Here is a 27,500-nt window from a genome sequence, read left to right on the forward strand (position 1 = left end):
AAAGAAAGTTATCAAGAAAGAGAGAGAGAGAGCGTGTGAAAGGGTTATAAGTTTACAATAGGCGACATCACAATAAAAAATTAAAAAAAACGTTCCGAAATAGTACCCGCTGATGGGACAAATAAAAGAGAAGTCTGATCTCTTAAAAAAAAATAAAAAAAGAGAGAAAGAAAAAAAAAAGAAAAAAGAAGGGAGTTTTTGTTCCATATAGGAAATCCTTGGCAGACTTGAGGTGGGGTACACAGCTGTGTAATCGGGAAGTACAGTACCTTTAAAGCAGATATTAAGTATATCAACCACTCGCTCTCACGGATTGTAATCCAATGAACCTTCTTTTTAATCATCTTCCGAAACACAAAATATTCAAAGAGCCAGCTGTTAGAAATAGTTGACGATATCTCAAGTGATTAGAATCGAAAGTCAAGAACGGTAGGAAATTGGAAGTTTTTTTTTTTTTTTTTTTTTTTTTTTTTACCTCAGTTGCATGCATCTTTTTTGCCTCTTTCGTCTTCTTTTTTTTTTTTTTTTTTTTTTTTTTTTTTTTCCTTTCTTTCTTTTTGGGCGATGAGCATATCCTTCTTCATTGGTCTTTTTTTTTTCCAATGAAATTTTAATTTTGTTTTCTTTTACATTACAGGTTACATTTCCATTAAATTACTTTTTAATTCAACAACAATCTAACTAAGGACAAATTGGAACGTTTATTAATGACAAAACAAAACGTTTCTTTACAGATCTATATATCCAGGCATTATAGTGACAAATTCTTTAAACACAAGTGAGACAAACCAGATAACCTACTTCTCCATTTCCTCTTCTTCACGAAATAGATTAAACCAAGGACTGATATGGGTAGAGATTAACTGAGAATGGAAAAAAGGTAGAGCAAATAGATTACAATGTTTGTCTTCAGTGTGTACTTTGGGCCTGGGGGCTTTTGGAACACGGGATCGAAACATACTTCAGACGGGCTCAGTGGCGTGGTGGTAAGACGTCGGCCTCCTAATCGGGAGGTCGTGAGTTCGAATCCCGGTCGCTGCCGCCTGGTGGATTAAGAGTGGATCTCCCAGGTCAACTTATGTGCAGACCTGCTAGTGACTTAACCCCCTTCGTGTATACACGCAAGCACAAGACCAAGTGCGCACGGAAAAGATCCTGTAATCCATGTCGGAGTTCGGTGGGTTATGGAAACACAAAAATACCCAGCATGCCTACTCAACGAAAGCGGAGTGAAGCTAACTATGTTTAGTTTGGGGAACCCAAATGGGCAAACGAGCTCACACATAACCAGACAATTCTGGAACGCTGAAGAAGAAGAAACATACTTCATGATGAGAGGAAACACAGTTCTGAAAGTGCATTGTCAGTTTTGTAAGGTTTCCTCACTCTCGATACAGTAAAGTTTATTGAAAAATACGCTCTTCTGCATGACCCAAGCGCAAACGAAGTTAACACAGCAGTTAATTTGGTTGTCTAAGTCTGCACACTAGCTGTTGAGTCTGCCGCCTTTGTGAACAGCCAACATGATTTTTTGCTTTGAAAGGCGCTTTGAACTATGTTAGCTAGGACTTGGCTCCATATACATACCCTTATTATTATTATTATTATTATTATTATTATTATTATTATTATTATTATTATTATTATTATTATTATTATTATTATTTAAGTTATTGAGACATCCCAGTGCTCTAAGGGATTTATAGAGCAAATCGAGAAAATTCATTATTGAACGAAGCGCATAGCGCTGAGTTCAATAATTATTTTCGAGATTTGCTCTATAAATCCCTTAGTGCACTGGGATTGTTTCAATAACGATATTGTCAGTACCGCCAGAGAAAAAAGAAGATTCAAAACGCACATTTTGCAACGCGCATTTGGATAGGCGTAACTGTGTGGTCAGGTTTGTGTCACTGGATCTACTCAGTTTTGTGTGGGCTGTCTCAAGTGTGTCGTGCTTTCGTCACACGCAAACTCTTGTTTTAATTTCTGTTGGTAAATTCCAGTGTAGCGTAAAGCTAAAAAGTGATGATCTTTCATAGAGACCTCATTTAAACTCGGAGAAAGGACTGTGCTCTCAGTTATTTGCGATTCGAAACCTTCATCGAGCTTCGACAGATTGACTGTGCAGTGTTGCCCCTTGAATTGACTCCGGCCAAGGCCACGGTTAGCAGACTCGGATTTTCAAAGTAAATGTGGTATATTTCTCGTGTTGTATCTTCACTCATCGGGGAGACTGGTACTATTATATATGAACCGTAAGAATGCTGTGAACCCTACACGTATTATGTCCCCATCGTTTGTTTGTTCACATTTGCCCAACATGTTAATTTGCTGCGAGGTTTATGTCGTCTGCTAGGGCGGCTAGGGCAAGCGAACCACGGCACTGCACTGCAGTCTCATTAATTTTCAAAAACAACAATTGCTCGTCTGCACGCATGAGGCAGGCTGGTAATAAGTTTTATACATGGTAAGAACGTTCTTAACCCTACACGTTTTCGATTCCGATTGTTGTTGCCTTGAAATAATAATTCGGAAACCATTCATTTACTGAACTGATGCAGTCGTATTTCAGTGTAATCTAGTCTGCTACGTATATATTCCAAATGCTGATCTAGTTCAGTGGTACGTTATCGGAATAACACTTGTGTTTTCTCTTAGCTGCTGGGAATTGTATACTAACTCATCATTTGGTAATGTGGATAATAAGCTACGGCATAATTATGAGAAGATTCTTAGCAAGTCGAAACTGAAAAATAGACACAGCGGGTTCTATTTTTTAGATCAGTGGCACAGGCACATGCAATCTGTCAGAAAAAAACCACTTCTGCTTTAATTGAGAAGCAGGAAATATATGGTATTTTGGTATTGTGGAGAATATAAGCTACATGTCATTAATTAATTCTAAGGATGAGAGCACAGTCTCGCTTAGGCAAAGGGCGGAAGAATACGCTCTGTGGAAAAGTTAGCGCACTCCAAGAGTGCGCTAACAGTTTTAGCGCATCGCCATTAGCCAATCAACTGGTTCACATCAGTCATGTGACACCAGTACTTACTGACAATTATTATTATTATTTAAGTTATTGAGACATCCCAGTGCACTAAGGGATTTATAGAGCAAATCGAGAAAATTCATTATTGAACGAAGCGCATAGCGCTGAGTTCAATAATTATTTTCGAGATTTGCTCTATAAATCCCTTAGTGCACTGGGATTGTTTCAATAACGATATTGTCGGTACCGCCAGAGAAAAAAGAAGATACAACACGCACATTTTGCTACGCGCATTTGAATAGGCATAACTGTGTGGTCAGGTCGTATAGAAGATCTACTTTTGTGTGGGCTGTCTCGTGTGTTGTGCTTTCATCACACGCAAACTCTTGTTTTAATTTCTGTTGGTAAATTCCAGTGTAGCGTTAAGCTAAACAGTGATGATCTTTCTCTCATTTGAACTCGGAGAAAGGACTGTGCTTTCAGTTATTTGCGGTTCGAAACCTTCATCGAGCTTCGACAGATTGACTGTGCAGAGTTGTGCCCCTTGCCAAGGTCGACGGAAAGCCCATTTTCAAAATAAACGTGGCATGTTTTTCGTGTGGTATCTTCCCTCATCGGGGAGTCTGGTACTAAATATGAACGGTAAGAATGGTCTGAACCCTACACGTATTATATCCCCATCGTTTTATCGTTCACATTTGCCTAACATGTTTATTTGCTGAGCGGGATTTATGTCGTCTGCTAGGCTATTGCACTGAGTCTCATTTTAAAAACAAAAATTGCTCGTCCCGTTGCACTGAGTCTGCACACATAAAGAAGGCTGGTAATAAGTCTTATATGTGTTAAGAACGTTCTAAACCCTACACGTTTTCGATTCCGATTGTTCTTGCCTTAAAATAAACGGAAAGCATTCATTTACTGAACAGATGCAGTCGTATTTCAGTGTAGTCTGCTACGTGCTGATCTAGCTGCGACGTTATCGGAATAACACTTGTGTTTTCTGTTAGCTGCTGGGAATTGTATACTAACTCATCATTTGGTAATGTGGATAATAAGGTACATGCCACCAACATGGCATAATTATGAGAGGAATCTTCGCAAGTCGAAACTGAAAAATTAGACACAGCGGGTTCTATTTTTAGATCAGTGCAACTGTGGGCGGCACAGGCGCATGCAATCTGTCAGAAAAAAAAACCACTTCTGCTTTAATTGAAAAGCAGGACATTTATGGTCATAATCATTGGTATTGTGGAGAATATAAGCTACATGTCATTAATTAATTCTGAGGATGAGAGTACAGTCTCGCTTTGGCAAAGGGTGTAAGAATACGCTCTGTGGAAAAGTTAGCGCACTCCAGGAGTGCGCTAACAGATTTAAGCGCATCGCCATTAGCCAATCAACTGGTTCACATCAGTCATGTGACACCAGTACTTACTGACAATTATTATTATTATTATATTATTATATTCGTTATAATCGTGTGCCGAAGACAATTTTCCATTTTTATGTAATATTTTAATGGACAATAATGTGTTGTTTAAGACGGGCGCGATGGCGGGGTGGTAAGACGTCGGCCTCTTAATCGGAAGGTCGTGAGTTCGAATCCCGGCCGCGGCAGCCTGGTGGGTTAAGTGTGGAGATTTTTCCGATCTCCCAGGTCAACTTATGTGCAGACCTGCTAGTGGATTATCCCCCTTTGTGTGTACACGCAAGCACAAGACCAAGTGCGCACGGAAAAGATCCTGTAATCCATGTCAGAGTTCGGTGGGTTATAGAAACACGAAAATACCCAGCATGCTTCCTCCGAAAGCGGCGTATGGCTGCCAATATGGCGGGGTAAAAACGGTCATACACGTAAAAATCCACTCGTGCAAAAACACGAGTGTACGTGGGAGTTTCAGCCTACGAACGCAGAAGAAGAAGAAGAAGTGTTGTTATTGTTATTGTTGCTGTTATTGTTATTGTTATTATTTTTAAAACTTCATCAAAATAAAAACAAGAAAACACGGAGGATGAACAGTTTCCGAGCGTGGTTCATCGGCCTACATACTTACTAACCCAAAACACTTTTCTCAGTCAAGAACGAAAACAGTACAGCAACGACGAAAACGACATAAACGACAACAACCACATCATTAACAACCAGAAGAAGAAACAAGTCACGTAAGGCCAAATTACTACATAAATTAGTCAAGCTGTCGAACTCACGGAATGAAACTGAACGCACTGTATTTTTTCACCAAGACAGTACAGCTTCGTCAATCCCCGCGAGAAGGAAATCGCTCACCTCCCACGTGCAAAACGCAGTGAAATTCTTACGCCAGAATAGCGCGGTAGCGTATTGTGCAAAGCAGGAAAGCGCGCTTTTCTGTAGTCTTCTGAACTTTCTGAGCTTGTTTTGAATACAACCTATATCTATCATATCTATATGTCGTCTGTTCAGAGCCACAACCATATATCTCCTAGCTCCACTCAGAGCCACAACCAAACATCGCGAAATAACCCACTTTCAGACAAGCTCACTTGAAAAGTTTACACACTCGGGGTAAATCTGCTTTATTGTCAAATGAAACGATTTTCACATCAAGCATGCAGTTTTGTGTTCCTGACAAGTACATGTATTTACAAAAGAAAAAAGTTCAAAACCACACTTGAAAAACAGATTTAAAATTGATAGACCGTTGTGGCCGAAACAAACACTGCTTGACCCCTTCTTAAAGTTCAGGCCACAACCATACAGTGACAGATGTAGGGTTGTGGCCGGGGCTGTGGAGGCATCCACAGGGAGGTAATTCCTGCCACAACCTGACACCATGACGATGTAGGGTTGTGGCATGAACATACTTAGCCCTCACGGCTAGTGTATTTGTGCTACAAACCTACATCTGCAAGATATGGCGTAGTGGTTTGAAGTGAATTTGGCATACAAATAATTGTACAAGGCCAGAGCATTTCAAGGGAAAGCTGTGGTAGAATACAATAAAATGTAGTGAGCATGATTAACTTATTTTTAGGTTAAAAAAATATCACATCTGAGTTTTTGTACCAGAACTATGACATGAACGAAAAATACAGTTATTGTTTTACATCTTTTTGTTTGTTTTGTGTGCAAAATCATGCAATTTACTGATAATTATATGGATCAAAGTTGACAAAACATGAACATAAACCTGACATGCAGAATATGTCTGGTTAGTGAAAGGGTAATAAAAATCACTCTTACCTTAAACTTCAATGGAAACAATACAATCCAAAATCCAGTAAAGAATCACAATAATAGTTTTTGGAATCAGGAAATGATAAAGAATAAGATTAAATCATTTTTGGATCGATTTCTTACATTTTAATCGTAAGACTAATTAATCTATTTTCGTTAATTGTGATCACATTTTAAGAGTAAACATGACATATGTATATATTTTTAGATTCAGAATGTAATGAAAAATACGATGCAATCAACTTTAAATCTGTTTGCGAAAAATCGATATTAATGACAACTTTAATGAGCAAACTCATTAATTGATTTTTAAGCCTTCAAGCTGAAATGCAATACCAAAGTCCGGGCTTCGTCAAAGATTACTTGACCAAAATTTCAACCAATTTGGTTTAAAAGTGAGAGCGTGACAGTGCCGCCGCAACTTTCACGAAAAGCCGGATATGACGTCATCAAAGATATTTATCAAAAAAGGAAAAAAACCCATCTGGAGATACCATACTCAGGATTTCTCATGTCAAGTTTCGTGAAGATCGGTTCAGTAGTTTTCTCTGAATCGCTCTACACACACACACACACTCACACACACACACACACACACACACACACACATACACACACACACACACACACACACACACACATACACCACGGCCCTCGTCTCAATCCCCCCCCTCTACGTTAAAACATTCAGTCAAAACTTGACTAAATGTAAAAAGCCAATACAACAAAAGGCTAATGACTGGTCTTCACGTGTCTTTCTGAAAAGCGTTGAAAAAAGAGTAAAATCCAGGAAGTTGAAGCAAAAATTTAAACTATAAACAAATCCAGGAAGTACACGAAGAAAGCATACGAAGACAACAGTAGAAACCCCCCTCCCGCCCCCCCTCACACGCACACACATACGCTCGCGAACGCACGAGCACGCGCGCACACACGCGCACACACTCAAACACATACATACACACGCGCGCGCGCGCTCGCATGCACGCACACACAAGAATGCAGATAGAGAGGGGGGTGGGGGTAAGAGGGAGAGCGAAGGAGAGAGAGAGAGAGAGAGAGAGAGAGAGAGAGAGAGAGAGAGAGAGAGAGAGAGAGATTTGGTTAGGATTTGCCCTCCCCCCCCCCCCCCCTCCCGAACAACAACAAAGACAAAACAAACAAGTCGCGTAAGGCGAAATTACTATATTTAGTCAAGCTGTCGAACTCACAGAATAAAACTGAGCGCACTGCATTGTTTCACCATGGCCGCATACTCGTAGTTTTGTCAGTCCATCGCTCGTGGCAAAGGCAGTGAAATCGACAAGCCAGAATAATGCGGTAATGGTCGCGCTGAGCGGGTAAGCACCCTTTTCTGTACCTCTCTTCGTTTTAAGTTTCTGAGCGTGTTTTTAATCCAAACATATCATATCTATATGTTTTTGGAATCAGGAACCGACAAGGTATAAGATAAAATTGTTTTTAAATCGATTTCGGACATTTTATTATCATAAATTTTACATTTTTAATTTTCAGAGCTTGTTTTTAATCCGACTATAACATATTTATATGTTTTTGGAATTAGAAAATGATGAAGAATAAGATGAACGTAATTTTGGATCGTTGTATAAAAAAATAATTTTAATTACAATTTTCAGATTTTTAATGACCAAAGTCATCAATTAATTTTTAAGCCTCCAAGCTGAAATGCAATACCAAAGTCTGGCCTTTGTCGAAGATTGCTTGGCCAAAATTTCAACCAATTTGATTGAAAAATGAGATTGTGACAGTGCCGCCTCAACTTTTACAAAAAAGCCGGATATGACGTCATCAAAGACATTTATCGAAAAAATGAAAAAAACGTCTGGGGATATCATACCCAGAAACTTTCATGTCAAATTTAATAAAGATCGGTCCATTAGTTTACTGTGAATCGCTCTACACACACACACACACACACACACACACACACACACACACTAGATTCTGCCAGTAGGGCATGTCCTGTCAGTCGCACTATCTAAACTTCTATATATAATCGCATATATCATAAAGAAAAAACTGAGAAACCTTATCTTAACTTTTAAAGGCACAGTAAGCCTCCCGTAAACCATCACAGATACACACAGTACAAACACCCTTCCATTTGAACGCTCACCAAACGGTAACATCCTAGGTGCCCAACGTAAAGAGCGAGCAATTTTTAAAGAATTAAATTTGCGGATTGTCTCCGACACAATCAGACCGTGGTGCGTTTTGGCGTTAGACCTAACTTTTAAAATCTAAATAATAAATTGACAGCTTGTTACACAAACATTCTTAAATCATAAAAGAATTCTTTTTTCATCAAGACAAGATCAGTGCAATTCGAAGTTTTGAAAGTTTGAGAAAAGAAAAGCCCGGAAGTAGGGTCATGCAAGATCGTGGTTCTCGTAGCAGACGACGGTTTATGTTCCTCTGAACTGTCAAAAGCTATCACTAGAGTTCTTGTGAACCACAGCCGTTTGTTTCGTGTAAAGTCAGATGTACATGTATAATAACGTGCTATTGCAGATAAGCTCACATGAGTCGCATTCAAATTACTAACTGACGACTACATTGTGAAAAAGGGAAACTGGATCACACGGGTTCACGATGGCTCAGGGGTAAGATAAACCACGCAAAAATAAATTCTTTGAAAATTTCTCGCTCTTTACGGAGGGCACCTAGGATGTTCTCAAGCAGTGAGTGTTTAAATGAAAGGGTGTTTGTACTGTGTGTAAAAGCCTGACAGTATTTGTGATGGTTTACGGGAGGCTTACTGTGCCTTTAATATTTTATTCTAAAGTAGCCCCCCCCCCCCCCCAAAAAAAAAAAAGTCGCACGTACACGCGTTTCATGATCAGGCAAGAGGTTGTGTCCTTGGAAACGACAAAACTTGAACAATTTTGTTTGCTTGTTTTTTGTGTTTGGTTCATGATACGGAATGTACGAACATTTAAGAAATTTGACATGAAAAAAGACCACAACTATATATATTGAGCAATTCATAAAAAAAAGTATACATGAAATATATGATATATAAGTATAACACAATAATTTCAAACTCCTGGCGCTAGCAATTGCCTCCAATGTAGCTTCCTGTTTTTAGTCAACAACATAAGTTTATGTTCACCACAACAAATTTCGTGTCATAAGTGTATCATGTGTTTCAGCAATACAATAGCGTGATTACACGCACATGACCGAGTACAGACGGCCCAAAACAGGGAACCGGATTTCACACTTGAACACGCATCATCGTTTCAAGTTTCAAGTTTCATTGTCAACACTGATCTTCCACGTATTTTGTTTTTGTTTTTGTTTGTTTGTTTGTTTGCTTAACGCCCAGCCGACCACGAAGAGCCATATCAGGGCGGTGCTGCTTTGACATATAACATCTTCCACGTAAGAATTTTGTTCTAGAAAAAAAGGACAAATAAGAACCACATGAGTTTTCATACCGTTTTAATGTACTAACCACAGGACGCTAATTCGTGCATCTGACACTCCTTAAGTGTGACTTGTCAACGGCTTCACTGTGATCAAAACAACTTCACCTGTTCCGAGGTAGAATAACACGGAACAAGAGACAGCAAATGGCCGGAGGCTGAATAGAAGGATACACGAGAGAGAGAGAGAGAGAGAGAGAGAGAGAGAGAGAGAGAGAGAGAGAGAGAGAGAGAGAGAGAGAGAGACAGAGACAGAGACAGAGACAGAGAGAGAGAGACTCGAGAGAGAGAGAGAGAGAGAGAGAGACTCGAGAGAATGGGAGAGAGAGAGAGAATGGGAGAGAGAGAGAGAGAGGGGGGGGGGGGGAGAGACAAAAAGAGAGAGAGAGAGAGAGAGAGAAGGAGAGAGAGAGAGACAGAGAGTACGAGAGAGAGAGGGGGGGGAGGGAGACAGATAGACCAGGGAGACAGAGAGAGAGAAAGAGAGACAGACACTGAGACAGAGAGAGTGAGTTAGAGAGAGAGAGAGAGAGAGATAGAGAGAGATAGAAAGAAAGAGAGAGAGATATATATATAGGGAGAGGGCGAGAGAGGCAGAGAAAGAGAGAGAGAGAGAAAGAGAGGCAGACACAGAGAGAAAGAGAGAGAGAGTGAGTGAGAGAGAGACAGGGAAAGGGCGAGAGACAGAGAAAGAGAGAGAGAGACAGAGAGAGAGACAGAGAGAGAGACAGAGAGAGTGTTGGAGCCAGACAGACAGACAGACAGAGGGAGAGCGTGACAGGTGGACAGACAGATTGAGACACTGAGAGTGTGTGTTGTGTGAGAGAGAGAGATAGAGAGAGATAGAGAGAGATAGAAAGAGAGAGAGAGAGAGAGAGAGAGAGAGAGAGAGAGAGAGAGAGAGAGAGAGAGAGAGAGAGAGAGAGCAAGTCCCGCAACACTATTGTCATCATTGGTCTTCCATGCGGAGAGTGATGGTCAAAAAACTATAAAATGTAAACCCGTATAACAATTCAAGGCGTTCAAAAGAAGATAACAAAACACCAACTGAAGTCTTAGGATATACACCCTCTCGCTTTAAAAGTAAATTAGTTGAAGAAATAAAACATAATAACATAACACTTAAACAATAATCACATACGTCACACAAATAGTTCGTTCAAACAGTTCACCACAGCACAAAAAACACACCAAAACAACAACAACACATACACACACACACACACACACACACACACACATACACACACACACACACACACACACACACACACACACACACACAGAATCCAAGCAACACACAGTGAATTAAAAACTAAACAAAATGATAAAAAAAAGCAAAAAACAAAATAAAACAAAATACAAATTAAATACAAATAAACATATGAATACAAAAACAAAAAAAACCAATTAAAGAAATACACACAAAACAAAACAATTCAATATAAAAACTTCATAATAATTGGAGAAAAAAATTAAGCAAGAAGATACAAAATTATCAAACAATAACCCCACACACCACTGACATATAATTATGTCTCCTGTACGGATCTTGTTCGAAGGCCACGCAAGATCAGACCACAGTAGAAGGATGATCCCGTCCGCCCAGAAACAACTGACTGAACTTGCCTTCTTGCGACCATCCAGGAAGCTGATTTGTTAAGCAGGTAACCCGCCAATGATAGGCCAAGAGCTTTGGCGATATACAGGTCGACTATCTGATACGAAGGGGCGGGGACGTAGCTCAGTTGGTAGCGCGCTGGCTTTGTAGTCAGTTGGTCGCTATCAGCGTGGGTTCGATCCCCACGTTCGGCGAGAGATTTATTTCTCGGAGTCAACTTTGTGCAGACTCTCTTCGGTGTCCGAACACCCCCGTGTGCACACATGCGCACGAAAAAGATCCCACGTTCACAGCGAAAGTCTCAGGGCTTGGAAAACACAAAGACACGCATGCATCATCTCTCGTCTCTGATTATCATGATCGTATTTCGATACTTTGACGAGACAAACCCAATGCTGGTGTGTCGAAGAAGACAGCCACAGCGGGCTTGTTCGAATCAAAGTATCACACCATATCTTCAGCGTATTACCAATACCTGTCCCAATATAGACCAGTTGGTCTAAGAGGACGTTAAACCCTAATAGTCATGATACGAAGTAAGCCTGGCATAAAGACTCTGACTAGTCTTGCTTTATCGTATGTGTCCTGTAGGACTAAGGTCTCGAACAGGATCTGAGAGATATCATAGCCTGCCAAAGTTAAAAAATACATAATGACATACACACCGACGCACGCACGTACAAACATACACACTGCCGCACACACGAACATAGTTACACACTCACACACATACATACACATATATATTTATATATCAGGACTAGATTTCCTTGTGATACGTCCCCCACAAAGGGACTTTGCATTGTAAATCTCGGTCCCCCTTGAGGAGGGTCTGATGCTCCCAATAGGCTGTCTGCGCAGGGATACTTTTTTCTCTCTCTCTTTCTCTGCTAAGAGATTTTAACAAATCTCGGAAGAAAGTCTCTGCTGACTTTCAATTGTTTCTTTCACAATTTCTGATGTTTTATATAGGGGAGACCGGGGCTAGTCCGCCCCCGGGGCACATCCGTCTTTGTCTGTTTATTCTTACGTTTGCCACCTTTTAGTCATTCACACCATGTGAGAGTGGTGTCCCTTCTTCCCGCCATATCCTGCAGAAGTTCAGAGGTTGCCCGCCCATATATCGTGAGTACAGATCACAAAAAGTGTTTTTCTTCATTTTTGTAACATGAATGCATAGGAGTTGACTTAGGTTTTGATGCATTACCTCTGAGAACAAATACTTAGTCTTGGTGTCGAGTGAAAGTGCGTTAATTAAGGTCGAGTTCTGACGAAAGTTTTGCTTCTTCCTTCCCATGTTGTGCTCGCTATCTGGCACTAGAGTTGCCTGCCCGTGCGGGGGCAAGTCCGCCTATTTGTCATGGGGCATGTTCGCCGTGAGCAGTATGTACAACAAATGTTCATGCGCACATAAAAACTGTCTGCACATTGATATCAGCTACACATTTGTCTTGATGTAAAATAAAAAAATCAGTCTTCTAGTTCATCAAACTCGCCAGTTATGCTACCAAAAGCATAAAAGTAGGCGGACTAGCCCCGGTCTCCTCGCCAGTTATGCTACCAAAAGCATAAAAGTAGGCGGACTAGCCCCGGTCTCCCCTAACGTAATTTTGTGTTACATTCTTTCGTATTTTGTCATTGGCATTTTTGAACCTAAATATTGAAGGGAATTAAAAAAGCTTTCCCACTAAAGCTTGCCCACTACTAGTCTTGTACCTACTATGGGATGAGAGCGGCGGACTTGCCCCACCCTGTAGGTGGACTTACCCCGACTTGGGGCAAGTTCGCCTACGTTAGGGTAGGTCTACTTAAAGCAGTATGTACAACAAATGTTCATGCGCACATACAAACTGTCTGCACATTGATATCAGCTACACATTTGTCTTGATGTAAAATAAAAAATCAGTCTTCTAGTTCATCAAACTCGCCAGTTATGCTACCAAAAGCATAAAAGTAGGCGGACTAGCCCCGGTCTCCCCTACTTCCGAGATTTGTTATATACATACACACGGAGCGAGGGAAAGACAGAGACAGAGAGACAGACAGACGCAAACAAACATACTCTCTCTCTTTCTTTCCTCTCTCTCTCTCTCTGTCTCTGTCTCTCTGTCTCTGTCTCTCTCTCTCTCTGTCTCTGTCTCTCTGTCTCTGTCTCTCTCTCTCTCTCACATCTCTCCACCAAACACGATCTCACAAATAATCTCAAACTTGTCGAACTTGAAACACATTCGATACACACACACACACACACACACACACTACAAACGCAGTACATGTAGACATACGTACTCTCTCTCTCTCTCTCCCTCTCTCTCTCTCTCTCTCTCTCTCTCTCTCGCATAATTACTTGCATAGTATGCATTTTATTTTATGAATAACCACATAATTATGTATGCTCTTCATGCCTCATCTTCATCATCATCATCATCATCATCATCATCATCATCATCATCATCATCATCATCGTCGTCATCTTTATCATCACGTGCTGAAATTTTCTGACCTCCTTTTGTTGGTAAACTTTTTAACTTTTTAATTTTTAATTTTTCAATTTTATCATTGCATGTGTGTCTGTGCGTCCCAAGGACAGATTGTAAGAAAAGGTGTAGCCTAAAATCTTAATCCTTGTTAAATAAAGTTCAATTCAATCAATTCAATTCAATTCAATTCAATTCAATTCTCTCTCTCTCTCTCTCTCTCTCTCTCTCTCTCTCTCTCTCTCTCTCTCTCTCTCTCTCTCTCTCTCTCTCTCTCTCTCTCTCTCTCTCTCTCTCTCTCTCTCTCTGACACACACGACAATATAAGCTTATGTCCGAATCGAAAGTAATTTGTCCTCCAACAACGGTAATCCTCAGACGGTTTAAATTTATAACTGACAGTAGGTGATACCACTACACATCTTTTCAACGTCTTCAAAACGTTCCCTTTACTTCAGTGAAAGACGAAAGTAGTATCATGGACGTTATAGTTACAGTCCACAGGCTAAAGACACCAAGATAAAATCATGTCAAGAAACGAAAACCACACACTCAGTGAAGCTGAACACAATTTCTAAACCATCGTATTCCACAAGAAAACTTACATTCTCTCCGCCGGTCAACTTCGTGTAATTGTCCACTCCACGAACCCGTATAAAATCCTCGCCGGGTCAATTATATGTTTTCAAAACTGACTGAGTCATCAGCACATGGCAAGTCATTCACAGAAACACGAAATCATTACCCCACGCTCGTTCACGGGGGCGTCCACACGCACTTTTCATCGAGTGAAACTGGTTCAGGTAAACAAGCCTAGCCCGCACGAAGTGTGTATGTGTGTGTGTGTGTCCTCACAGGCGAAGGGCACAGTTGTGAAGCGGAATAAAGTGTATCGTATTTCGCGGGGATTCCCCTACAACTGACTACACAACTAATGCAGTTATGGCGAAGATATCCTGTCACGCGAGCGACTTGACAACACCGCGAGGCGTACAGGATCGTTGGCACACGTATGCGCCGGCAAATAACTAATGGGGGCACAAATACACAAACAGTTACATAATCAGGCTATACACACTGTCACTCAAACACGTACTGAACCGGCACACAGATTTCACTACTCGCACAGTACGTATCATGATATGTTGCTACCACTCATACCGACCAAAACCCAGACCCAGACACACACCCACACGCCGCGCGTACTGGCACTAACACTGACACACACACACACACACACACACACACACACACACACACACACACATACACACACACATACAACACACACACACTCACACACTTACGTTCTGGCACACACACACACAAACACACATAACACACAGCCCCCTCCGCTACACAGTTTCTCAGTCTGTGTGTGTGTGTGTGTGTGTGTGTGTGTGTGTCTCTCTCTCAGTCTCTCTCTCTCTCAGTCTCTCTCTCTCTCTCTCTCTCTCTCTCTCTCTCTCTCTCTCTTTCTCCCTCTCTCTACCTGTTTCTCTGTCTTTGCATGTGTGTCTGCCTGTCCGCCTGTTTGACTATATGTCTGTTTGTCTACCTGATTGTATGAGTCTGTCTGTCTGTCTCTCGGTTTCGCTTCCCTCCTCGTTGAACCACTACTATTCACCCTCCACATCGGCCACGTTACACTACTGCAACCGAAAAAGTGTTGGCCTACGTCCCGGCCTTGACTGACTATTAGGGTTTAACGTCCTCTTAGACCAACTGGTCTATATTGGGACAGGTATTGGTAATACGCTGAAGATATGGTGTGATACTTTGATTCGAACAAGCCCGCTGTGGCTGTCTTCTTCGACACACCAGCATTGGGTTTGTCTCGTCAAAGTATCGAGATACGATCATGATAATCAGAGACGAGAGATGATGCATGCGTGTCTTCGTGTTTTCCAAGCCCTGAGACTTTCGCTGTGAACGTGGGATCTTTTTCGTGCGCATGTGTGCACACGGGGGTGTTCGGACACCGAAGAGAGTCTGCACAAAGTTGACTCCGAGAAATAAATCTCTCGCCGAACGTGGGGATCGAACCCACGCTGATAGCGACCAACTGGCTACAAAGCCAGCGCGCTACCAACTGAGCTACGTCCCCGCCCTCTACGTCCCTTCAATAAGCACACGCACCACCTTGAATGACAATCATAATTACATCAGAGTACTTCTCTTTCCTTATTGACTCATGGATACAGCTTATCACAAGACACAGGGGCGCGAAGCTCGCTCCTCTCTCGTCGAAATATCGGATCCTATTGCTACGCTGAAAAAAAATCCCGAACAAACAATATACCTTGATGTGTATTATATGTTATGCTGTGTGCGCTTAGAAGGACACCCTTTTCTATCAAAAACATGCACACCGGAGCCACGATTAGCTGCCGATTGTCGTTGCGGCACTGAATCGCTGACGCCTGCAGTGTTCGATGACAACGTGTTATGGTAGAGGTCACGTGGGTTTGGCTTTAAGTAACGTGAGGTTAGAAAAACACGTGCTTTTGCGACCACTGCAACGACAATCGGCAGCGAATCGTGGCTCCGATGTGCATATGTTCAAAAGAGAAGGGTTCTATGTTAAGCGCACACAGTATAACATACTCGTCAAGGTATATAAGTTGTTCGTCGCGATGGTAGGTAAAACTCTGTCAGCTGAGCGTGCCCTGTCTTGGGCGCTAACTCTGTCACGCCGCTTGAAAATCCCGACAGAGTAATTATTTCCGAACATCGTCTAGGGGCACGGCGCCACTGAATGTTTATAATCAACGTGCACACCCAATGTAGTGTACACGGGGGGAGGTTCGGATAGAACTTAAACACTTTAATTGGGGGATAATTGATTACTGTGTCTGAGTGAATTTTCATTTTGTATGTGATCCAAGACGTGTTTGTTGTTGTAAACTTCAAAGCCTTACAATACGGACCAAAAGCACACAAAATCACCTCGTGAAAGTATGCAAAATCTTCCTGACTTTTGATACAAGCGCCTGTGTTCCAAAAATACAGACAGATCTATTATGCACACGGACCAATATAGTCGTGATTTAAACGGCTCTCAACATTCTACTCGCCACATGACGGAAATATCAGTCCAGCGGAGCGCATACAATGCTTTAATGTATTGCTGTCGTTAAAAATAATTTGGCCACTTAATATCATCTCCCAAGCGCAGCGTGAATTTCCGTGTCAAATCACTGTTCCTGCACGTAGCGAATATAAACTTAGACGGGTGAGAACGGTTGACTGGCCAAGGATTGCATCATACAGTCCGTCTTCCTTGCATTACGGTTTTACCCTTGGTTGTAGACAACCGTACGTTACACACGAATACCGTCGAACCTGTCTTAAAGGCCCTTGTCTACATTTCTATACCGAAATCGCCATTTGACCATTAAAATGCAGAGTCTATTATCTACAAATATCAACAATACACCCCCTTTCGATCAGGAAAGACGAAGCCAGTGTAGCCGCTTGAAAATTCATTGTAGTATTCCAGCGTAGTACTCATAGTAGGATATCCTTTTTTGGAAAATGCCAAGCGCAAAACTCCTCTCAAATCCCGTGCATTTCGTGCGTTTAAAAAAAAGCGTGGACAGCGCTCCAGTGTCAAACTGTTGCTGCACTTGTTTGGGCGTGGCTATAAGCACAGTGACGTGAATTTGATTGGTCAGTATTTTTAGGCAAAGCACATGTTCTCAGCAATCAGAAAACAAAATATTGGAAGCGTGAGTCACGCTACCCAAAAATAACATCTTTTTTTACATATATTTTTTTTGCTATAACTTTTTTTCCCCATGGTTCATTCATCATCTGACATAACTTTTGAGCGAAATCTAACCATAAGATTATTGAAAAAAAGCAAAAATGTAGACGACCACCTTTAAACGACCAGCCACGGGACTCGGACCGAAAGAGGTCTGTGTAGACAGGTACTTCATTGGTGGCCGCTATGGAAAGGTGAATTATACAATGATTACATGATTACCTGGGCTGACCTAAACCGTGGATTTAGCACACGTGACTGCGACAAACAGAGTTAAAGAATAACTCTGGGTTTGCAACAACAAAATCACACACACACACACACACACACACACACACACACACACACGGCAGAGACACAGACAGACAGAGACAGACACAGACATTGTCTTGTGTTATTCTTGCAATAGGCAATCCGCATTGAACGGCACTAGCTTCTCAATTCCCGACAGAAAGAATTCCGAGATTTCTTTTCAACTACCCCCTTCGTAGCCAGTGTTGCGTTTCAATGACACTTCTCGGGTGTTGATCTTACGTGCAAATTTGTTTGCTTTCTTTTCAATTTGTAGTTCTCTCAAGGACACTGAGAACCTATTCTTGGTGTGTACTTTCTGATGACTATTCCGGTCCGTGTACAACGCCACCACTGTATATTATATAGAATCAAAAAGGTTAGCCTTCCTCACCCCGGATCTTATCTCCCGTGTTCAGAACTGACGGCTTTCAACACAATTCTGTGAACCTTCTTTTCATGTAATATCCGACTGTGGTGATAATCCACATTTGTGACCCTCCACCACGGAATGAGTCGCATGTCACCTTTGCATGATTTTCATATTTTTACATTTTCCTACAGAGTTTTTTTATGCTCTATCCAGTGGTGAAAACCGTTTTAGAAACGAGCGAAAACTGTTTGAGTTATAAGCCTGTGACTAAGGTGACCCCCACACTGTCACCAGACACTCCCCGAACTTATATTAAGCCTAGCGCAGAACCGCGCGAGGTGACATGCGACTTATTTCGTGGTGGAGGATCACATTTTATTAGCTTGAACCGAACATTTCTATCCATTGCCATTGGTTGCGCCGGGCAGATACGCGGGTTATCCCCACGGATGTATCCGTTAACACGGGAACATTGTCCTATAGCTGGCATATAATCATACCTGGAGATACTTGAAGGAAATGCATACGAAACTTGGAATCCATTCACTCATTCCCCCCCCCCCCCCCCCATTATTCTAGATCCTGTTCGTAACATGGAGCACGCAGCTCATTGACGTAAGTTCAACCGAAAAGCGGATAGTTCATGCAGCTTTAACTACTGTGGGACAATCCAGTTTTAACTACAGTGGGACAATCCAGTTTCACATATCCGCGTTCTCACTGCAAAACATCCGCGGAGCAGGATTAAGTGGTGTGAGGGGAACAGTCAAACTTTTCTCTGCATACATTTAAAGGCACAGTAAGCCTCCCGTAAACCATCACAGATACGGTCAGGCTTTTACACACAGTACAAACACCCTTTCATTTAAACACTCACCGATTGAGAACATCCTAGGTGCCCTCCGTAAAGAGCGAACAATTTTCAAAGAATTTATTTTTGCGTGGTTTATCTTACCCCTGAGCCATCGTGAACCCGTGTGATCCAGTTTCCCTTTTTCACAATGTAGTCGTCAGTTAGTTATTTGAATGCGACTATTTACAATAGCACGTTTTTATGCACGAAACAAACGGCTGTGGTTCACAAGAACTCTAGCGATGGCTTTTGACTGTTGAGAGGAACGGCGATATGCACTGATAAACCGGCGTCGTCTGCTACGACCCTTGCGTGACCCTGCTTCCGGGCTTTTCTTTTTTCAAACTTTCACAACTTCAAATTGTACTGATCTTGTCTTGATGAAAAAAGAATTCTTTTATGATTAAAGAATGATTGTGTAACAAGCTGTCAATTTATTATTTAGATTTTAAAAGTTAGGTCTAGCGCAAAAACGCACCATGGTCCAAAAACATTTTGAAAATCATCGATTCACGGCTATCGCCAGTTTACATCGATAGAATGAGACCCGAAGGGAAGTAACTCATGTTTGACCTGAGTTCAGGATGGGTCCAAAAAGTGTTCGAGACAATCTGCAAAATTAATTGTTTAAAAATTGCTCGCTCTTTACGTAGGGCACCTAGGATGTTCCCGCTTGGTGAGCGTTCAAATGGAAGGGTGTTTGTACTGTGTGTAAAAGCTTGACAGTATCTGTGATGGTTTAGGGGAGGCTTACTGTCCGGGCGTGAATTCCGGTATTCATAACAGCCGTCCAGCACTCTCTCTCCCCCCTCTTTCTCCATCCCCCCCGATTTATTTTCTATCCTACAACCCACACCTTGCAGTTGTCTTTGACGTTTCTCGGTACTGTGAGTGTAAACCTTACAGCCTGCCTTGCAAAAACGGCGGAAGCGTAAGACTTTTAAAGGCACAGTAAGCCTCCAGTAAACCATCACAGATACGGTCAGGCTTTTTCCACACAGTACAAACACCCTTTCATTTAAACACTCACCGATTGAGAACATCCTAGGTGCCCTCCGTAAAGAGCGAACAATTTTCAAAGAATTTATTTCTGCGTGGTTTATCATTTACCCCTGAGCCATCGTGAACCCGTGTGATCCAGTTTCCCTTTTTCACAATGTAGTCGTCAGTTAGTCATTTGAATGCGACTCGATGTGAGCTTATTTACAATAGCACGTTTTTTTATGCACGAAACAAACGGCTGTGGTTCACAAGAACTCTAGCGATGGCTTTTGACTGTTGAGAGGAACGGCGATATGCATAAACCGTCGTCTGCTACGACCCTTGCGTGACCCTGCTTCCGGGCTTTTCTGTTTTCAAACTTTCACCACTTCGAATTGTACTGATCTTGTCTTGATGAAAAAAGAATTCTTTTTTGATTAAAGAATGTTTGTGTAAGAAGCTGTCAATTTATTATTTAGACTGTTTTAGGTCTAGCGCAAAAACGCACCACGGTCCAAAAACATTCTGATAATCATCGATCCACGGCTATCGCCAGTTTACATCGATAGAATGAGACCCGAAGGGAAGTAACTCATTATTGATCTGAGTTCAGGATGGGTCCAAAAAGTGTTCGAGACAATCTGCAAAATTCAGTAATTCTTTAAAAATTGCTCGCTCTTTACGTAGGGCACCTAGGATGTTCCCGTTTGGTGAGCGTTCAAATGGAAGGGTGTTTGTACTGTGTGTAAAAGCCTGACAGTATCTGTGATGGTTTACGGGAGGCTTACTGTCCGGGCGTGATTTCCAGTATTGAATATTCATAACATTAACAGCCGTCCAGCACCAAAACGAGGCGCCATTGCTGTTGAGGCCAAGTCCACGAAAATAAATTCTTTGAAAATTTCTCACGCTCGACAGAAAGCAGCCAGGATGTTCCCGTTCGGTGAGCGTTCAAATGGAAGTATGCTTGTACTATATGTAGACGCTCGGGGAGCTCTGTGATGGTTTACGGGAGGCTTACTGTGCCTTTAAACGTACACGGACACTTACATAAACTTAAATAAAACGTAAACATGATTCATTGCATGCACTCAAACTTTCAGAGATCCGTTTACATAAAATCTAAACTAAAGAGGCCGCGCATACAATAAAACTAAAGGGGCTTTCGAAAAATTGAACTGAAAGGCTTTTCCATTAAATTAACATTAAAGGTGCCCTCACATACACATAGCACACAAATAGTACACGATGACAGAGAGGGCCAAAAGTGATGAGCAGCACTAAAGAGGGATGGGGTACCAATAGTAACAAATAGCACACGATGACAGAGAGGGCCAATAGTGATGAGCAGCACTGAAGAGGGATGGGGTACCAATAGTAACAAATAGCACACGATGACAGAGAGAACCAATAGTGATGAGCAGCACTAAAGTGGGATGGGGTACCAATAGTAACAAATAGCACACGATGACAGAGAGGGCCAATAGTGATGAGCAGCACTGAAGAGGGATGGGGTACCAACAGTAACAAATAGCACACGATGACAGAGAGGGCCAATAGTGATAAGCAGCACTGAAGAGGGATGGGGTACCAACAGTAACAAATAGCACACGATGACAGAGATGGCCAATAGTGATGAGCAGCACGGAAGAGGGATGGGGTACCAATAGTAACAAATAGCACACGATGACAGAGAGGGCCAATAGTGATGAGCAGCACGGAAGAGGGATGGGGTACCAACAGTAACAAATAGCACACGATGACAGAGAGGGCCAATAGTGATAAGCAGCACTGAAGAGGGATGGGGTACCAACAGTAACAAATAGCACACGATGACAGAGAGGGCCAATAGTGATGAGCAGCACTAAAGAGGGATGGTGTACCAATAGTAACAAATAGCACACGATGACAGAGAGGGCCAATAGGGATGAGCAGCACTAAAGAGGGATGGGGTACCAATAGTAACAAATAGCACACGATGACAGAGAGGGCCAATAGTGATGAGCAGCACTAAAGAGGGATGGGGTACCAACAGTAACAAATAGCACACGATGACAGAGAGGGCCAATAGTGATGAGCAGCACTAAAGAGGGATGGGGTACCAACAGTAACAAATAGCACACGATGACAGAGAGGGCCAATAGTGATGAGCAGCACTGAAGAGGGATGGGGTACCAATAGTAACAAATAGCACACGATGACAGAGAGGGCCAATAGTGATGAGCAGCACGGAAGAGGGATGGGGTACCAATAGTAACAAATAGCACACGATGACAGAGAGGGCCAATAGGGATGAGCAGCACTAAAGAGGGATGGGGTACCAATAGTAACAAATAGCACACGATGACAGAGAGGGCCAATAGTGATGAGCAGCACTAAAGAGGGATGGGGTACCAATAGTAACAAATAGCACACGATGACAGAGAGGGCCAATAGTGATGAGCAGCACTAAAGAGGGATGGGGTACCAATAGTAACAAATAGCACACGATGACAGAGAGGGCCAATAGTGATGAGCAGCACTAAAGAGGGATGGGGTACCAATAGTAACAAATAGCACACGATGACAGAGAGGGCCAATAGTGATGAGCAGCACTAAAGAGGAATGGGGTACCAACAGTAACAAATAGCACACGATGACAGAGAGGGCCAATAGTGATGAGCAGCACTAAAGAGGGATGGGGTACCAATAGTAACAAATAGCACACGATGACAGAGAGGGCCAATAGTGATGAGCAACACTAAAGAGGGATGGGGTACCAACAGTAACAAATAGCACACAATGATAGAGAGGGCCAAAAGTGATGAGCAGCACTAAAGAGGGATGGGGTACCAATAGTAACAAATAGCACACGATGACAGAGAGGGCCAATAGTGATGAGCAGCACTGAAGAGGGATAGGGTACCAATAGTAACAAATAGCACACGATGACAGAGAGGGCCAATAGTGATGAGCAGCACTGAAGAGGGATAGGGTACCAATAGTAACAAATAGCACACGATGACAGAGAGGGCCAATAGTGATGAGCAGCACTAAAGAGGGATGGGGTACCAATAGTAACAAATAGCACACGATGACAGAGAGGGCCAATAGTGATGAGCAGCACTAAAGAGGGATGGGGTACCAATAGTAACAAATAGCACACGATGACAGAGAGGGCCAATAGTGATGAGCAGCACTAAAGAGGGATGGGGTACCAATAGTAACAAATAGCACACGATGACAGAGAGGGCCAATAGTGATGAGCAGCACTAAAGAGGGATGGGGTACCAACAGTAACAAATAGCACACGATGACAGAGAGGGCCAATAGTGATGAGCAGCACTAAAGAGGGATGGGGTACCAATAGTAACAAATAGCACACGATGACAGAGAGGGCCAATAGTGATGAGCAGCACTGAAGAGGGATGGGGTACCAACAGTAACAAATAGCACACGATGACAGAGAGGGCCAATAGTGATAAGCAGCACTGAAGAGGGATGGGGTACCAACAGTAACAAATAGCACACGATGACAGAGAGGGCCAATAGTGATGAGCAGCACTAAAGAGGGATGGGGTACCAACAGTAACAAATAGCACACGATGACAGAGGGCCAATAGTGATGAGCAGCACTAAAGAGGGATGGTGTACCAATAGTAACAAATAGCACACGATGACAGAGAGGGCCAATAGTGATGAGCAGCACTGAAGAGGGATGGGGTACCAATAGTAACAAATAGCACACGATGACAGAGAGGGCCAATAGTGATGAGCAGCACTAAAGAGGGATGGTGTACCAATAGTAACAAATAGCACACGATGACAGAGAGGGCCAATAGTGATGAGCAGCACTGAAGAGGGATGGGGTACCAACAGTAACAAATAGCACACGATGACAGAGAGGGCCAATAGTGATGAGCAGCACTAAAGAGGGATGGGGTACCAATAGTAACAAATAGCACACGATGACAGAGAGGGCCAATAGTGATGAGCAGCACTAAAGAGGGATGGGGTACCAATAGTAACAAATAGCACACGATGACAGAGGGCCAATAGTGATGAGCAGCACTAAAGAGGGATGGGGTACCAATAGTAACAAATAGCACACGATGACAGAGAGGGCCAATAGTGATGAGCAACACTAAAGAGGGATGGTGTACCAATAGTAACAAATAGCGAAAAAGAAGTGAAAACAAGATAACGCATGGAAGTCTGGCACCAATAGGGACCCATTCACAAAAGCAAACATGATACCAGCATTGATAAAGAGCACAAGAGTTACAACAGTATAAAACAGTATTTAAGGCTGGAGTCTAACCCTTCAAAAAGTGATATACATTTGTGACCCTCCACCACGGAATGAGTCGCATGTCACCTTTGCATGATTTTCATATTTTTACACTTTCATAGTTTTTTATGCTCTATCCAGTGGTGAAAACCGTTTTAGAAAAGAGCGAAAACTGTTTGAGTTATAAGCCTGTGACTAAGGTGACCCTCACACTGTTACCAGACACTCCCCGGACTTACATTAAGCCTTACGCAGAACCGCGCAAGGTAACATGCGACTCATTTTGTGGTGGAGGGTCACATTTGTACTTTCTTGAAAGTTAACTTTTCTGTAAGTTCAAGGAGTGCTGAGGCCACAATTACCAGATAACATAGATCTTAACGAGCTCCAAGATAACGACTGAAACTTGAGTATTGGGTATCGGATTTTCCAACGAAACCACACAGATGACATTTCTAAGATTAAACTGTGGATATGTAAACAAATCAACAATCAAATGATTACACATGAAGAAGAGTGATAGAGGAATAATATAGAAAACACACACACAGACACAGACACACACACACACACACACACACACACACACACACACACACACACACACAGTTACTTTGCTAGTAAATTGGGGGGGGGGGGGGGAAACGACAATTTGTAACAACTAAGTTTCAAGCATGAAACACAAGTAAACATGAAATTAATCGGGTAAAAGTGATACGAAGTTAAGCTATTCCGTTAACAACGGTAAAGCTATGAATACCCCTGAACGAGATACATTTTGCTTTTACCGCCCCTACCCATATTGACCAAAAGAAATCCTGCTGCTAGTCTTCAAATGAGAAAAAGTCATTAAAAGGGACATGACATTTAAAAGATAGTTTTTATGGCAGTTAAAGGACTGCACAGGAGAGATAACAAAAAATAAAATAGAAGCGTTACACTCTTTTTGGAAGATTATTTATAAAACTTGTGTATGGGGTATCAGACTTTTGCTCTAGAACCACGACTGAATAAAATGATATGCAAAAAAGAAAAGCCCGGAAACGTGTCACGCAAAACGTCTTTCTCGCCAAAAAACACCCACCCAAACAACTTTAAACTAAAATAAAAAACTGAGAAACGCTAATTGTTCCCGATTTAGCGTAAAAAGCAAGTCACTGAATGGTTGGTTTTGCAACCAGATACAAAAAGAAAGTACCGAGGTACCTCAAATTGTCTACACTTTGCCAAAACATTATTGGGACAAATTTCGCACCCTAATTAAAGCATTGATGATCCATGTACCGTACTTTTCGGACTACAGGTATAAGGCGATACTTTTTTCTTTTTTTTTCACTTATAATCGTGGGGTCGCCTTATACACGACGTCGCCTTATTCTCGGATAAAATAGGTTTCACGAGCACTGTGAACTTGAAATCAATGAGCAACTAACAACCATTTAAGTGAACACAATTCAAGCAATGTTGATCGCCGAAAAAATTACCTGAACACTAGTTGCGTTGAAACACGACAGTCGACAGTCGGTCTCTTGACACTTCAACTGGGTACCGCTTCAACTTGCACTTCGACTTTGTCACTGTCAAGATGCCGAAAACGAAGAGAGCTTCATACGATGCTGCCTTCAAGATTAAAGCCATCGATCTTGCGATACGACTGGACTTTCTGTTTGAAACAGTGTTTCCTGCCGATTTTGAGCGGTCGCCATGTTTGATCATTGATGTTGTTGTTTTTTTTTTCTATGTACGATGTTTTTCTTCATTTTTTTCTTTCATGCCATCGCCTTATGCACGACACCATCGCCTTATCCATGGCATCGCCTTATTCTAGGCTTTTTTCACTTTTTTTTTAAAAAGTAGGGGGTGCGCCCTATACACGGCAGCGCCTTATAGTCCGAAAAGTACGGTAAAAGAAATCTTTATTCCGAAAGGTGGTCAAGAAAGTCAAGTGAATGGCCTTAACTGGCATATAAAGTTTGAATAAAATGACACGGGAATGAATGTTTTAGTTTGGGTACGAAAAGGGGTGCAATCATTATTTTGCACAGTTGATAATTATGTGCGTGTCTACGTCCTGTGCGGGCGTGTCACTCGCTCCACTTGTGTTATCAGCTAATCTGCCTACTTGTCATCTGATGCAGAATGCTCGTCTTGTTTTGACATACACTTACACAGTGCACAGGTCTTTGATTGGCAGCAACTTCCTGATTGCTACATGGGTGTTTGTGCACCAACGTTTTCTGTTGGTATATACTGTTTTGGCATCAGTGTTGTCTTACAGGGTTCTGGTGTGTATTCCCATTGTGAAAAAAAATAACCCTGTACATGTTAGACCAATACAATGAGGAGCAGATAAACAAGTCCAATCAAATGTTATTTGATTATTGATTTATATCAAAGTTTATTGTATTGTTTTGTTTTGTTTGGGTTTTGTTCCATTGGTTTGTTGATTGAGTAAACGTTTTGTACCTGAAGTGGACGCACCAGTACATACTACCTAAAATCGTATCTATCTATCTACGTTGTTTAACCTTCAGACAAGTACATTTTTTTGCCAGATCTCGTAATCGATAGCAAACTTCCCTCGTCCATCAGACCGAACGTTTTCTCGGCACCTGAAGAGATTGGAATAAATAGAGCCTTTCTTTCTTTCTTTATTTGGTGTTTAACGTCGTTTCAACCACGAAGGTTATATCGCGACGGGGAAAGGGGGGGAGGGGAGATGGGATAGAGCCACTTGTTAATTGTTTCTTGTTCACAAAAGCACTAATCAAAAAATTGCTCCAGGGGCTTGCAACGTAGTACATGATCTTACTGGGAGAATGCAAGTTTCCAGTACAAAGGACTTAACATTTCTTACATGCTGCTTGACTAAAAATTTTACAAAAATTGACTATATTCTATACAAGAAACACTTAACAAGGGTAAAAGGAGAAACAGAATCCGTTAGTCGCCTCTTACGACATGCTGGGGAGCATCGAGTAAATTCTTCCCCCTAACCCGCGGGGGGTATAATTAGAGCCGCACTGAGGTGAAAAGACCAATGTTATCGCCCGACTTTACTTATCCAGAATAAAAAATGACACATTCGCAAGCATGTAATAGACCAAAGAATTATTAATGTAAGACGATCATGAAAGGTAGGGCCTACATTCCTCGTCGTATCAGGCGTCATGTTTGGCGCCACATATTTGTGACCCTCCACCACG

The 27,500-nt window shown here is 42.0% G+C and overlaps 1 protein-coding gene across 2 annotated transcripts in view; it reads right to left on the reverse strand.

The window, feature by feature from the left end:
- LOC138981441 (uncharacterized) overlaps positions 1-27,500 on the reverse strand; it is a 102,100-nt gene that overhangs the window by 30,842 nt on the left and 43,758 nt on the right. Inside the window, exon 1 of one of the 2 annotated variants that reach the window (XM_070354358.1) lies at positions 14,363-14,948. The exons of the other annotated variant lie outside the window; for it this stretch is intronic. The gene's annotated coding sequence lies outside the window, so the exon portion shown is untranslated. Of the gene's footprint in view, positions 1-14,362; positions 14,949-27,500 lie in introns of those variants that run through there. 2 annotated transcript variants of the gene reach the window in all.

This window comes from Littorina saxatilis, linkage group LG12 (genome assembly GCF_037325665.1).
Source record: "Littorina saxatilis isolate snail1 linkage group LG12, US_GU_Lsax_2.0, whole genome shotgun sequence".
NCBI classification, from domain to species: Eukaryota; Metazoa; Mollusca; class Gastropoda; order Littorinimorpha; family Littorinidae; genus Littorina; species Littorina saxatilis.